The sequence below is a fragment of the Sturnira hondurensis genome, unplaced genomic scaffold (assembly GCF_014824575.4).
Source record: "Sturnira hondurensis isolate 20B ecotype Veracruz unplaced genomic scaffold, ASM1482457v3 Scaffold0004136, whole genome shotgun sequence".
Lineage (NCBI taxonomy): Eukaryota > Metazoa > Chordata > Mammalia > Chiroptera > Phyllostomidae > Sturnira > Sturnira hondurensis.
In genome coordinates this window covers 15,739,573-15,755,852 of record NW_028076767.1, presented here as the reverse complement: position 1 = coordinate 15,755,852, position 16,280 = coordinate 15,739,573, and the positions used below count along the sequence as shown (strand labels likewise).

At 38.6% G+C, this 16,280-nt stretch overlaps 1 protein-coding gene across 7 annotated transcripts in view; it reads left to right on the top strand.

The window, feature by feature from the left end:
- Nucleotides 1–16,280, top strand: part of GULP1 (GULP PTB domain containing engulfment adaptor 1) — a 226,923-nt gene that overhangs the window by 88,779 nt on the left and 121,864 nt on the right. The gene's annotated exons all lie outside the window — the stretch shown is intronic.

The window sequence follows — 16,280 nt, the reverse complement described above, 5'->3', positions numbered from 1 at the left end:
CAGTTCTGTGTTGCAGGAGCACTGTTCATTTATGAAGCCCTTTTCTTGGAATCATTTGCCCATTAAATGACTAATTAATAATTAATAAAAATAGTGCAAAAGGAAAGAAAGATATAATCATCTAGAATGAAGTGAGGAAATACCCATTTAAAAAAATTTACTGATTTATCTTTCCAGGGTTTTCAATTTTGTGAGCATTGTTTTTTACTCTTTAAAACAGAAGTCTTTGTATGCAGCTTTTTTTCCTTCCTTCTTTCAACTGTCTCTTCTTTGCTCTTTCTCGCCCCCCCCCCCGCCCCAATACAGGGTGCAGCCAAGGGGGGGCCCAGAAAAGATTTGGAATGGTGTCCAGAACTCAAAGTGTACAGGGATATTGGAGAAAATATTAAGATATCCTCATCCCCCCCGCCCCCCCAAGGTGTCAGTTGGGGGAAGGGACGAATGGAGCAGGGCCATCTGGAGCTGTTTTGCATAGCAACAGTTTTGCAGCTAACCTCTGGAATGGTCATTGAACATATCTATAACCTTTAACTGGTTTCATAGATATGTTAAATAGCTGTGGCCAAGTTTTGGGCCAGGGAGAAGTGAGTGGCGGCTAACCAGGCTGGAATTGGGAATTGGGAGCTGCTTCTCTGAGAGCGGGCCTTCGAGAGAGCTATGTGGCTTTAGCAGAGTGAGGAACCCCCTCTTGGCCAGGTGAGGGGGAGAGCCACTGTTTTGGAAAGATGTAGACCCCTGTAGCCATTAGGAGGGAGAGCCATGCGGTTTCAGCAGAGTGCAGACCCCCTCTTGGCCAGGTGAAAGGGAAGACCACGCAGCTTTGCCAGAATGGAGATCCCTGCGGCTAGGTGAAGAAGAAAGACGCGCTTTTGGTGGAGTGCGGCTTTGGTAGAAGAGGCCCACGCAGCTTTGGCGTGCTCCCTTTGGCTGAGTGGCCTGGAAAGCAGGAGAGACTTTGACTGGAACTTGGTACAAAGAACTCTTGCCAGTGAAAGGTGCCACATGACTTTGGATTACTTGGAGATCCTGCCTGGACAGGCAGGCGACACAGCTCACGTGCCAGCGACCTGAAAACGGACGTGTGCTCTTTTCCTGATTTACGGTACCCGGAGTTGGGACAGTGGGAGAAGGGAGCGCGCTGTGTGTGTGTGTAGGTGTATACCCTTAAAGACTTTAATATTTTAAGGAAGGCATTAGGCCTGAATAGCATTAAATAAACATTTTGTTTCCTTTTCACAAATCTCTGGCATTGAGAGATGTCTTTCCAATTGGCGGCGGACAGAAGAGCCCTATAGATATTAGTGTATCGTCCTTGGGAGGGGCCCCTGTTTTCTGTAGCAGTTTTTGGCATCCCTGGGTGGGCCAAGTATTGCCCCCCCCTCGGACCCTTTGTTTGGTAACACCCCCCCGCCTTTTTTCTTCTTTTTTTCCATCAGTTTAGGGTCATACCTTCAGGTGTAAAGAATATGTTCTACATAAAGGTATTGAAATTACAGTGATTGTTGTATAGCTTTGTAATTATCCTAAAAAACATGGCATTGTATATTTTAAATGAGTATATTCTACAGTATACAAATTATGTATCAACCAAGCTGCTTTTAAAATGAGAAATGCCAATCTGAGGTTAACTGAGGTGACTGCAATCTGTACAAGGACACTAGTCTGCTCTCTGATTGATTACAGTAAATCACGGAACTAGACACTCAGTTTCAGGACTCAATTGGTATGTCCTTTCAGTTCCTTAATGATCTTGTTCGTTTTAGTCCTGTGATAGAACAGATGGACTGACAGTCAGAGAATTGGCATTGGTCTCAGCTTTAATTCACCTGAATCATTTGTGGATTTTCTGCCCTGCATCCTGGGAATGGAAACTGTCAGTAATAATTCAGAGATAGGCCTTGCACTTTATTCACACAAACCACAGGATAGCAATGACTTGAATATATAGTATTCAACTGAAAGGTGAATAAAATGCACAAAAATGTTACTTCAGTTAATCAAATATAGTTGGGTAATTTTTTTTAAACATTTGTTTGTAAAGTCTAGTAAGTTTTATTCATTCTCAAGTAAATGACAAATCACAATAGTAAAGACTCATTTTCCTTTTTAAGAAGTGCTGTAATTTCTGTGTTTCAAGATTTGAATGCCTGGGTAATGTTTTCTGTATGCATCAGAAAATTGTTCATAGTAGTCAAACTCGATTGCAAAACTGGGACAATGAGAATTTGTGCAATCAGAATATATGTAGCATTTTAAAAATACAAGGTTGTTTTATTTTTATTGTTCTGTCAAGCGGTGCCTATTGGATTGCCTTTGTGGCCTCATCTCACCCATTATGACAGGAAATTCCTTTCCCATTATCTCTCACAACATAGCCTGGCTGTTTTTTAATTGACTGTTAATGTTTCTCAGGGAACACTGAGAGCTTTCAAAGCATGGCTCTTTACATTATAAAGAATTGTTTTGTTACTTTGGCTCAAACTAGTGCTATATGCTAGAATTACCCAACAGTGTGTCACTTACTTCCTGTGCCAGAAGTTGTCTGCATGCTCTAGATCATTCGAGTAGTTGAGGTGATCTTGGTTAACAAGAAGGAAGATGCATTTTCACAGTTTTTTCCCAGTTGTAACTATAGAGTATAATTTAGTCCAAGTAGTTAGAAATAGTAAATATACACCACTGTAAAAGGACTAGAGATTAAAAATTACTTTAACTTCATTTGAAAATCCTGTTCTCTTATAAAAGATGAGCTTACCCAATATTGATGATAGTTTTTTAATGGGAGTTTGACTTCATAGAAATGTTACCGAACAAGGGTCCGAAGGGGGGGGGCAATACTTGGCCCACTGAGGGATGCCAAAAACTGCTTCAGAAAACAGAGGCCCCTCCTAAGGACGGTATACTAATATCTATTGGGCTCTTCTGTCCGCCGCCAATTGGAAAGACATCTCTCAATGCCAGAGATTTGTGAAAAGGAAACAAAATGTTTATTTAATGCTATTTAGGCCTAATGCCTTCCTTAAAATATTAAAGTCTTTAAGGGTATACACACACACACACACACACACACACACACACACACAGCGCTCCCTTCTCCCACTGTCCCAACTCCGGGTACTGTAAATCAGGAAAAGAGCACACGTCCGTTTTTTTTCAGGTTGCTGGCACTGTGAGCTGTGTCGCCTGCCTGTCCAGGCAGGGTCTCCAATTAATCCAAAGTCATGTGGCACCTTTCACTGGCAAGAGCTCTTTGTACCAAGTCCCAGTCAAAGTCTCTCCTGGTTTCCAGGTCACTCAGCCAAAGGGAGCACCCCAAAGCCGCATGGGCTTCTTCAACCAAAGTCGCACTCCACCAAAAGCGCGTGTCTTTCTTCCTCACCCGGCCGCAGGGATCTCCATTCTGGCAAAGCTGCATGGTTTTCCCTTTCACCTGGCCAAGAGGGGGTCTGCACCCTACTGAAACCCGTGTGGCTCTCTCTCCTAATGGCTACAGGGGGGGTCCTAACTCTGCTGAAACCTCATGTCTCTCCCCCTAATGGCTGCCGTGTCTGGGTTTAAATCCCCCCGTGCCCATCTTCCTCTGTACCCCTATTTCCGACTTCTCCCACGATCAGTTACACCTGCCAGTATTTCTGTATTATTATAAGTTTACTGGGCTGCCATTGTTAGTATGGGCAGGTATGGTCCCATGTCCTAGAGCCAATCTCTTCTAAGCTCCCACGCAGGTGCTGTAATTCAGGGAATCTGCCCCCCAGTCGCATCTTGGGGGGAAGTGACTTCATTCCCCTAGCTCCAAGCCTGGCCACAGCCATTTAACATATCCAAGTGACCCGCGGAAGGTGATAGATATGTTAAATGACCAGGCCATGGATTAGCTGCAGGGCTGTGGCTTTACAAAACAGCCCTGCGTGTTCCTGGTCTATGTGTCCCTTCCCCCAACTCACACCTGTGGGGGGAAGGGGTGAGGACACCTTATACATCTCTCCAATATTCCTATACACTTTGAGTTCTGGACACTATTCCAAATCTTTCCTGGACCCCCCCCTTTGGCTGCACCCTGTATCAGAAACACTTATTTAAAATAGGAATTTAGAGTAGGCTGGGATGGGGGGAAGGCAGAAAACTATACTTGAACAACGAACAGTTAAAATTTAAAAAATGTAAAAATAAATAAATAAAAATAAAATAAGAATTTAAATATTCTTGTCCAGTCTCTCCTCCTCATCGACAAAGAGTAGGTTTGTCCTTTTAAGGAAGAGCTTATATTTTACTTATTTTAGATTTTGAATCAATCAGTAATTTAAGTTAGCTCTACCCTTGTAAAAATTATGAAATTTTGAATACATGGCATCCAAACTAATGGACTTTGTATTTTAACTTGGAATATTTGTATATGTGTGCATGTGTGCCTGTGTGTGTATATTTATGGAGGAATGTTGAAATTAATACAATAATAAAGTGTCAATGTGCCAAATAGAATTTACTAACACATTTTTTACAAAAATTTAATATTAAGTAGATGAAGGGCTACCATCACCAGCTCTTTGTTGGCATGTCCATCTACAATCAATTCAGTGTTTTTGAGTGCTCAGCTTTGGGGTTAAAACTATACATAAGGCAGAGCTTTTGCAGTTGAGAATCTTTCAGTTTAGTAGAGTGAAAGTGTGGTCAGTGGCAATCGGACTTTTTCGCGAGATCATTGCAAGGACCTCCACTCAGGAGACTATGGCGTGGCAAGATGGTCCCTTCGTGCGGACAAAGGCTCCCTCCGTGGCCCCTCTCCATTGGTCCCACCATGGAAAAAGTCCAACTGAGTCTCGAGCAAGGCCAAAACAAAAGCCAGTGGCCAGAGTTCCTGCTTCATACTAAAGCTTCATACTAAAGCTTTTCAGAGCCCACAGATTGGCTGCAGCTCCAGGAGCTGCTAGACTCACATGGTTGTGTGCTCTTGGGGGAGAGACCTCACAAACAAACCAGGTGTGTGCTGGCCTCTGAGAGAGAGAGAGAAAGAGAGAGCTGTTTCGTTTCCCTCCCATCATACTGGCGTGGCAGTTTGGGACAAACCAGGTTCTTTTTCAAAATGAACACTAACCTTGCTAAGTTTTTGCAGGCTAGGTCCACACCCCTAGTTATACTGACAGGCCTCTATTGTCAAGCTTCTCCTCTTGCACCCCCAACAATCCAGTTCCAAAGAGGGAAACGGTGGAGCGCTAATTCCCATGGTGGAGCAATGCCGAAATCCTTTGGGGTGTGAAGCTATAACTTCCTGGTGGAGCAAATGGACTTATGTACGCCCTCCCCTCCCCATTCATTAAGTTCAATGTCTGTTTCCCTTTGTTCCTACTTCTTTATTAATTCTAGGTAACCACCTATGCTAAAAAAGCATGTATAAATAACTAACTGCAAATAGTGTGATAGAATATATGGAAATGTATATAGAAGGGAGTGACCTTCTTTGTGGGAGTGGAGCACTCAAATGCATGCTTAATATTGGAATAATCTTTAGAAACAGAGGGATAAGCAGCGCTGAAAAATGGACTTATGCCCTGGCTGGTGTGGCTTGGTAGATTGAGCGCCGGCCTGAGAATCAAAAGGTCACTGGTTTGATTCCAGTCAGGGCACATGGCTGGAATCAAACCTGGGTTGTTTTGAAATTTTGTTTGTTTGTTTGTCTAATCCCTTTACCTCTTTAACCCAGGATCCCATTTTCCCTCCTTTCTCTATGAATCTGTTTCTATTTTGTTTGTTAGTTTATTTTGTTCATTAGATTCCACATATAAGTGAAATCGTATGGTATTTGTCTTTCTCTGATTGGCTTATTTCACTTAACATAGTACTCTCTAGGTCCATTAATTCTTTTGCAAAAGCTAAGAGTGCCTTCTTTTTTATGGCTGAGTAGTATTCCATTGTGCAAATGTCCCATAGCATTTTTATCCACTTATCTACTGATGGACATTTGGGCTCTTCCAGTCTTGTCTGTTGTAAATAATGCTGCAATAAACATAGGGGTTCATATATTCTTTTGAATCAATGCTTTGGGTTTCTTCAGATATATTCCCATAAATGGAATTGCTGTTTTTGAGGTAACTCCATGCTGTTTTTTCACAGTGGCTGTACCAGTCTGCATTCCCACCAGCACTGTACAAGGGTTCCTTTTTCTTCCACATCCTCACCAACTTTTTAATATTTCTTGTTTGTCAAAAAATTCAAAATTTAAACAAATCATTTATAATGTAGATAAACATTGAATAATCTCTGGATGCACTGCTTTTTTTTACCTTTTCTTTTTTGCTTACTTTTTAATAAATCATGCATTATTAATGCATCTTTGCATTATCATGCATATTTTAATTACTATAATTTTCCTGTTAAATATCTCCTATTTCACTTCAGAATTCATCAGGTTTTATTTCAAATGATATTAGTGAAAAATTTAACCAAAAATTACTTCTTATTAATGGCCTTTTGAACTTAGGCATATTGATTGGTTAATTTATGAGAAGAAATTTAATTATAATCATATTTGCACAAAATACATGTGCATGCATGTATAAACACACATGTATATGTATAACACCACACACATATATGTAAATAATGTACATATAATATTCACACATTCACACATATATAGTTTATATAGTCATAAAATCATTTATGGAGCCAAATGATAGTTCTGTACATCAGTTTCTTCCTACACTTAAATCTCTTGGTCAATTTGATGTTTTATTGTTATTTGACACATATGAAATTTAATAATACAAATATTTTACACTTGCTTCTCACTCTGTATTCTAAAGGCCTGATATATTTTATAATATAATTGAAGTATGAGCACATCTATGAAATAAAAACTTCATATTAAATAATTTTAATAAAATGTTATTCATCGATATTGAACTTCGGGGAGGAATTTTGATTTATAAAAATGCCTGCAGCACAGTAAGAAGTTATCTCAACTATTATTGAAAGTACTTTTTTCTTTCCTAAGCCCTTTCCAGTACATAGGTTACAGGATTTACACACACAGCTGTCTTCCTCTGTGAGCAGTGGAGTTCTCTGTGCCCGTGCCCACTGGGACACTGACCCTGTTGGGCACTGTGTATTTTTCCGCTGTTTCGTTTTCCAGCTCCTTGGACTTCTCAAACTCTCTTTGACCTCCATTCTGAGAAACTACCTGGAAGACCAGTTGTTCACAAACCAGGTAGATATTCAATGTAATCTTGAGTACAGTGTAATCTGCTTTTCAAAAGTAATCCAAGGGTGGCTCTTTTACTCTCCTGTTTCTAGTACATTCACTGCTCCTAAGGATGACAGAAAAGTCACAGTCCACCAGCTGAGGGTGGATTTTTGAGAAAATCTGTGTTTGTTAATGATTGCACTCTGCTTTTCTTTAGCACTGCACTCAAAGAGAGACCCATAAAGTATTCATAATATTACCCATTTTAACGATGAGAAAAAAGCTTTATCATTCAAGTCAATGAATTATGCAAAAAAAGAGAAATAAAACAGTTGAATGTGTTTGTAGAAACAATTTATCCCCACTTTATGGTACAAAAGAAAAAATATTAAATTCCATACAGCATAAGATTTTCCATAGTCTATATAGAAAATGATTGTGAGAATTAGAATTTATTTTTTTCAGTTCCTAAGGTAGTATTCTTTTCTGATGCACAATGTTGTTGCACATATAATCTTCTTTCATTGCTTTTAAATAAGAGAATAGTTTTTTCAAAGATTCTGTGATTATGACCTGACTGTATTTTAAGAGCACCATACCCTTTTAAACATACTCTTTTAGAGATCCCAAGAAAGCATTATTTTAAAATGACATTATCATGATAAAAAACATACTATAGCATCATAGGTGTGATCTTCCTGTTTTATTAAAGTTTGGGTCCTTAGCCCCTCACCATGTTATTCGGAGATTACCTCCCTCACCTATTTAGAGGAACATGTCCTTCAGGGGTACATGTTCATCCCTCTGTCACAGCAATTAGTACATTTTATTGCCTGTTTTCTCTGACCCGTGATTTTTTTCAGTATGTAAAAGTCATGAATTCTTACATTTTTTGTATTTACGTTAATGTTTGTTAACTGACAATACAAATAAGAGGCAATATTCCTGGATATTTCTTAGAAACGTGGAAGATATGCTTTTCAGGTTGCATTTTGTTCCTCAGGAAAGAACTGCTTCCTTTTGAAAATACTCTTTAGGCTTCTTTAAAAGTCAGAGCCCATATGATCTAAGTGGCAGTTGCACATATGAAGTTGAAGTTAGAATTGATTATACATTGGTATCATCTGTTTGTTCTATTTAGAGCGGAAACAGCGCCCTGGCTGGTGTAGCTCAGTGGGTTGAGCACGGGCCTACGAACCACACGATTGGGGTTCGATTCCCAGTCAGGGCACATGCCTGGGTTGCAGGCCAGTTCCCGGCAGGGGACTCACGAGAGGCAACCATACATTGTATTTCTCTCGCTCTCCTTCCTTTCCCCTCTAAAAATAAATAAATAAATAAAATCTTTAAAAAGAAAAAAGAAAGCTTTAGAGTTGAAACAGCATTTCTTTTTCTACTTTGGCTTCAATGTTTGCTAGACAATCAAAATGTAAAAGACTGATAGGGATTTAAAAAACTAACTGTTAAAAACAATGTAGCTTTTCTGAGATCAAACAAAGGTCAGCTACTGGTTGGTACATTGTTTGTACCTAATTATCTAAAACTGGAATTAATTTCTCAGATGCATAGGGTACTGAGCCTATAGGTCACCTGTGAAACATGCATACTTTCTGGCTGTCAAAACTGTTTTGTTGTGTTTTTTGCCCCCCTAGTGAAGGATTTAAAATTAAACATCAATTTATATTAGGTATTTTTGATGCTTTTCTTTAGCATTATTTTATAACCATTATAACTAATCCACCTTAAATAAAAATATTTTATTATTTCAAGAAAATAAGATTAATTAAAAGTTAAAAGATTACAAATTGATGCTAAAAGTTGAGATAGACATATTAAAAATCAACACTGTGAATTGATGAATAAAAAATTAACATAAGGTGGGAAATTAAAATCTCAACATCGAACACATTGAGTAATACATAATGTTTAAAGCCATCTATGAATTAGATATTATTAACCAAATATAACCAATGTGCCACTTAAGCCACTTAATCATGTAATTGAATATTTTTAAACAGTGATTGTACTGCATGGCGTGTGAACCACACTGTTATTGGCCTCTTCTTTGGTCTAACAAGAACCAGCCTCAAGCATGAAGAAAGGAACAGGCACCTGGGCTTTGCTTTAAGATTATTTCTTAAAAAGTATTTTTTCTAAATAATGATATTAACACAGAAATATAAAATATAATTGCTTAGAAAGTATCCAAAAGAGAAACTTTGATTCACAATTTAACCGCAAGTTTGCTTCTCATTCATGCTTCTCCTTCAAAATCCCACAGATCACTGAACTCTCACCTTTTCTCAAATCTGCTGTACTCATAAGTCAATTCATTAGTAAGAATGTCTGCCTCCATCCTTAATTTCATATGCACAATTGACCAGTTTTCACTTCTGCATGGTCAACATCTTAGACCAAACTACCTTCATTTATCATTTTTACCAGGCCTCCTACTTGGCCTCCTTGCTTTCATGCTTATACCACATTACCTCCCTTCAATTGCCTACTTTCCATTTATCGTCGGAGTGATAGTTTTTGATATAAAGTCAGATTATATCACCTTACCAAGGTCTTCCTGTTGTACCAGAGCAGAATCTGTACTCTCCATGTTTACGAAGCCCTGCAGGATTGGCCCTTCAGACTTCTGCTCCTACCACTTTCTGTCTTACACGCACCTACTTACTGCACACTGGCTTACAAAATGCCTGGCTTATTTTTTCTCTTGGACTTGTCAGAAATCTTGACTTAGTGCTTCAGTTCACTCGGGCCTCTACTTGAAAATCATCTTCCCTATCCAAGTTCTCAATCCTATCATATTACTTTCTAACCCTTTATTCTGTCTTATCTGCCTTACTTTTTATAGTAGTTTACACTGCTTGAAAACATGTGTGTGTGTGTGCTTGTGTGCACAATTTCTGTCCAGAAAAAGTCCAGCCATTGTTCGTATAATGAGAACAGTTTGCATGACATCAATATTACCTGGCAGCCAAGGAGAGTGGACTGGAATGCACATGCATGAACAATGATGACTTCACTGTACTAGTCAGGGTAGACACCATTGAACAAGCCTGTGTACTGCGTGGCCATTGCATTCAAAATGACTGAAGGAGTAGAGCAACAAATCATGAAATTTTGCCTTAAGTTTGAACATTCCTTTATGGAAACTATTCAGATGATTCAGGAGGCCGCAGCTATGGGCAAATGGTTATCAGTAGCTTCATCGTGACAGTGCACCTGTACCCAGTCTTGCATCACGTCTTGTGCTGAGTTTTTTTGACAAAACATCAAATCACCCAGGTGACTCAACCCCCCTACAGCCCAGATTTGGTGCCTTGAGACTTCTGGCTTTTCCTAAAACTAAGATCACCTTTGAAAAGGGAAGAGATTTTCAACCATCAATGAGATTCAGGAAAATCAGATGGGACCAATGACGGCAATCGGGAGAATTGTGTAAGGTCCTGAAGTGCCTACTTTGAAGGGGATTGAGATGTCATTGTCTTATGTACAATGTTTCTTGTATCTTGTATCTTCTTCAGTAAATGTCTCCTTTTCATATTACATGGCTGGATACCTTCTGGACAGACCTCGTATATCTTCTTCCCCCTTTACTCCTCTCAAAAATGTCATCTCCATGATCACCAGGAGTTTGTCTTCTTCAGTTATATCTTCACAGAACTCAGATTAATACCCGGAAACAGAGAAAGTGTTGGGTAAATACTTGCAAAAGGGAAAAAAGAGAAAAGAAGGAAGGATAAGGAAGGGAGGGAGGGATAAAGGGAAGATGAAATGAGTGATTTCTTCAAGGCCTAATCTTTCACTGTCCTCCTAAAAGGGAAATAACTTCCTTTTACTCACAACACATCTGACAATTGATGTGTAATTTTTTCCCCCATTAAATAATTGTTCTCGGTGGACACAAATGGGATGCCCTCCAATTTAGCTCAATTCTGACACTATCTACTCAGTGTTATTGCAGACTCCAAGGGTTAAAGGGCCAGTCATGGAAAAAAAAAAAAGTCGGCCGTTAAATAGTGGCAGGCTGTACTGAGCACTGTTTATGAGTAAAGCAAAGCAGGAAAACTTTAAACAAATAGGACTGTGTTGCATCAAGTAGAAGTACATGGTAAGAAAGAAAAGTCATTTATTCATTTGTGCATACCATGTTTTTTTCCAATAATAGAATAGAACCATAAAGCAAAAGGAATTCAAAAGTGAGGAGACAACACAGAGGGGATAGAGACTTTAAAAAAATAAGTAAAACTGGGGTGAGATAGTTTATGACAAACTAGCCTCCAGGGTGTGGCAAAAGTAGGTGTATAGTTGTGAGGACTTGGAACAGTTTATTCTTGTATTATTACTTATTAATTATTGTATTATTCTTCGTATCAACACTGTAAACCTACTTTTGTCCCACCAGGTTTTTGCTAAAATTGTACCACAAATATAGGCCCTATGATTTTTAAAAGCCAGGATAAGTAAGAAAATATAATTCATGGGGTTTATTACATAAAAACATATCTATTGTTGGGAAGCTGTAGAAGTCATTGAGCTGTGGGCAGAGTGGACAACTGCAGGAGTTCCCTTCGAGTCTCACTCAGCTACCAAACTTGACTGCAGAAAGGTCCCACTCTGAAATTAAGATAAAAGCCAGGTTATCTAGAGATACAAACTAAGTGAACAGCTATTTATGTGGAATACTTCAAACCTCAGGGATAAATAGGGCATTAATGCATTTTGTGCAGAATCATACAAGAATTTATTTTGATATTGTAGTATTTCAACTTCATAATGACTCCTATCTTCAACTTACCACTTACATTTTGCGCTGTATCTATAAAATATCATTAATGGTAGTGTTCATTAGCCATTTAGTATTACTTTTGCAAGAATTAGGTTTTCAAAACATTCTGACCTAGTTGTTTATTATCAGCTTGAAGGCAGAACCATAAATAATCATGCACTTTGTTATTCAGTACTTTATTATAAGGATTATTTTTGGTAGAAAAAAGGATGAGATTCCAGTTAGACCATCATTGGTAATTTTCATTTTGTAAAGTCAAGATGAGATAATACTTTCTATTAGTAAGTATTCAGATGGGCCCTGGTTGGGCGATTGGTAGCTCAGTTGGTTAAAGCATCGTCCTTTCATGCCAAGGTTGCAGTCAGGGTACATACAAGAATAAACCAATGAATGCATAAATAAGTGGAACAACAAATTTGTTTTCTCTCTCTCTCTCAACACAATGAATAAAGAAAAATCCACAGATGTGTGTTGGGCTTTATTCTCTGCTCAGCGTGGTATGAGAACTGTAGGTTGAAAGATGGGGAAAGGAAAATACAAGAAGTGGCTTTCACCCTGTTTTGCTCACATAGAGGGCAAATGCTTTTGAATAGCATTGAAAGCCCTAGTGGGTTGGGTGGAGCACTGGGTTGGCACTCCACAAATCAAAGTGCTTTACCATCTGCATGGTACTTTAATGTTTTCAAGGTACTTGCCCGTATGTTTGATCCCCCCCAAAACCATGTGTTTAGAAGAAATCATAAGATTTCTCATATTGAACTTACAGGGTTTTTTTAACATTTTATTTATTTACTTTTAGAGAGAGGGGAAGGGAAGGAGAAAGAGTGGGAGAGAAACATCAATGGGTGGTTGCCTCTCATGTGTCCCCTACTGGGGACCTGGCCTGCAACCCAGGCATGTGCCCTGACTGGGAATTGAACTGGTGACCCTTTGCTTCACAGGCCCGTGCTCAATCCACTGAGCTACACCAGCCAGGGCAAGATTTCTCATATTTAAAGTCTCATAACACATACCATAAATGGTAGCTATGTATCAGATCCTCTACAAGTCCTTTTACATGCTCTTTAATTTAAATCTAATTAAAAAGCAAGTGGTTATTATAACGTTTAAAGTTTGGGAAGCTGAGGATGAAGGGGTTGCCTAAATCACTCTAAATTTTGTAGGTGGGAGTAAAATCAAGCATTGCCCTCCTACAGGTCCAGTGAGTGCTCCTGCCACCCGGTGTTCCTAGTGCTGTTACGAATCCCATCAGTGGTGTTCTTGCTCAGACTTGGGCCCCATTACCCATCACTTGGGAACCTCTGCAATGGGTGTTTGTTCATACTCTGTCGTCCACCCACAGTGAATCTTCTAGAAAGATACCTAAAATAGGAAAACCTGAAAGGCTGTATTATCTGAATAAATTGGCTTTATTAAAGATAATAAACCCAAATGATGGAGAACAGAGAGGCCTGATACAGCCTGGTCCACCTAGAGTCCAGGCCTACCGCTGTCCACCATTGAGCTTCCCATTGCTGTGGTTTGGTTAAATGAGCCAGTAATGCCCTTTCTTTTCTTGTTTAAGCTAGAATTGATGGTACTTAATTTGGAACTGAAAGAGCCCTGTTAGTTTAAAATTATGCAGTGGACCTAAAATGGCTTCTATTTACTGAACTAACAAACTTTTTGAAGTAGACTTCATAATGAGTGGTTGAAAGTTTAAGATTACTGATATTCAAAAACATGAAAAATAGTCTTTTAAAAACCTAGGTGAAAAATATCAAATGCAGCTAATGAGAATGATCTTTTTATTTTTAGGATTCCAGTAAAAGTATTCTTCTGATAATAATTACAGAGGTTAAATTTTTGTGTGAAAGGTAAAATAATGGACACATTTAGAATGAAATCAGTGGTTTGTGGCATTTTAAATTTACATGTAAATGTCAAAACTAATTTTCTTCCCTTTGATGTTTTAAAATAAAATTTAAAGACCTTCACACACTAATGTAATTTTCTATTAATAAAGTAATGTGGCCTTTTTTCATTGTTATTTTGGCCTTTGCTTATGTTTAGTCACATCTGGTAAATGGAGGGAGTTAAGGCACTGAGTCTTTAGGTCATCTATAAAGTCATTAACATTAAGTATTAACCACATTTCTGGCACTTGATAAATGGAAGAGTGAAGGAATTAATAAAGTTGTGATGGTATAAGACCAATTTATTTCCCAAATAAAACAAAAAAAATACTTTCTGAGAAACTTTTGTTTTCAGAAAAAATATGTAAAGTACCTGGAAATCTTTGTATTTTTAAAAAAATATTTTATTTATTTATCTTTAGAGGGGAAGGGAAGGAGAGAGGAAGAGAAACATCAATGTATGGTTGCTTCTTGTGCATCCCCTGCTGGGAACTGGCCCCTGCGAGGAACTGGCCTGCAACCCAGGCATGTGCCCTGACTGGGAATCGAACCGTGATTGTCTGGTTCGCAGGCCCGCGCTCAGTCCACTGAGCTACACCAGCCAGGGGAAATCTTTGTATTTTAATTTGGTATTTAGGTAAGTTCTGAGATGCCTTGGGTTTGAATCTCCCACTTACTACTGAGAGGCTGTGGACAAGTTTGTGAACCACTCTGTTTCCTTTTGTGTAAAATAGGGTAACAAGAGTACCTACCTGGTAGCATTGTGGTGAGAATTATTGAAGATAATATTTATGAAGTGTATAGAACAGCCCTTAACTTACAGTAAAATCCAGTAGCTGTTAACTATTCTTATGACGTGCTGCAGCTGAATCAAAGTAGCTTTTATGTGCTTTGCTAATATAATAATGGAATATAAAATTCATTACTTTTTTGTTAAGTTCCAAGTTTCATTTGAAAGATGAAATTCTGTTTCTTTTACCATGTGACTCTGAAAAGCTGGTTATTTTTCAGTTTTGTAGCAGGGGAAAACTTACAAAGGAAAGGAAACCTATAGGTGGGCAAACAGTCTTAGAGGACTGCAGGTGTGGGTTCCCTATAAAGAAAAGAAAACAAAAAACCCCAAACCAAAAATCAACTATTCAGAGAATTGACTATTAAAACTATTCATATTGTAATCTCTACTAGAGTGATATAATGGCCTTGGAGAGGAGACACACTGGGAAAGTAAAAATTAGCAAGTACCCAGTGAGATGTGGTCGAGACTGGCTAAAGCAAGCAGCCTACCCCGGTGTGGCTTCCTTGCCAGCACAATGGTCAGACTCATACTTCTAGGTCCTCACCAGCCCCAGGGTGCAGTGGGCATGATTTACATGTTTATCTTACTTCCCGATTCTGGAAGACCTCTGAAGGTTCAACATCTTATCTAAAGCCACCAGGATCTTGTAGTAGAAGTCCAATGGGAACGCCCTGTGGCATTTTAATCTGCATTAAACAAAATGGCTAACGTTTCACCAAAAAGAAAAAACAACCAACTTTTTAATGGTTGCAACTGTAGAACCTAAGGAATCAAGCAAATATCAAGTTAACATGGGGTATTTCTAAATTAGAACAGCATTTTATCAGTTTGTATTGTTAGAAGTTTAGATTACAAACCCGGATACCATTTCTGGAAAGCATCTTGTGTTAAAAAATAATTTTATAAAATAACCGAAACTAAAAATCTCTACAAATTTCTAATTTGAATTGTAGCTGAGAATGAAATTCAAAACGTATCAAAGTAATAATTCTAATTATATTTGCTATCTCTCAGAAAGTAAAGTCCCTTTCTCATAGTGAATTGCTTCTTTTCTCTGGATAAAGAAAGGGGGGAAGGGGGAAGAGCATGGCCAGTGTTGGTCCCTATGTCTCTAGAAAGACTCTTTCCATCTCCACCTTTTCTTACCCTAAAGGAATATTAATCTTTTGTCTGTGTGAAAAGGTATGTACTTCCATCTGGAGTCATTCCCTGGAGGAGAAGGGACATGATACCTTCTCTCTCTTGGCGACATGTCATTTCTTCTCTTGCTATTGCCTTTTCCCCTGCACCCTTGGTTTAGTCCTAGCCTACACATAAATTTCTGCTTTGTGTTGAACTTGCTGCTTTTTTCATATTGAAAAAATGACCTTGACCCAAGAGCCAAAAATAAATGGGAATTGGAAAAAAAAAAAAGCAAAGTCAAGTGCACTTTTTTTCTTTTCCAAAAATAGTTTTAGAAAGATTTTAAAAAGTTGACCATGTCATTCCATTTTCTCTTCTAGTGCCATGGCCAGTTTCTGGTGTCTCTCGCCACTTCCTAGTTGTCCTTTAGCTTTTACTACCTCTGGCCTAAACCACTACCTACACCCTTAACTGATCTCCCGTACT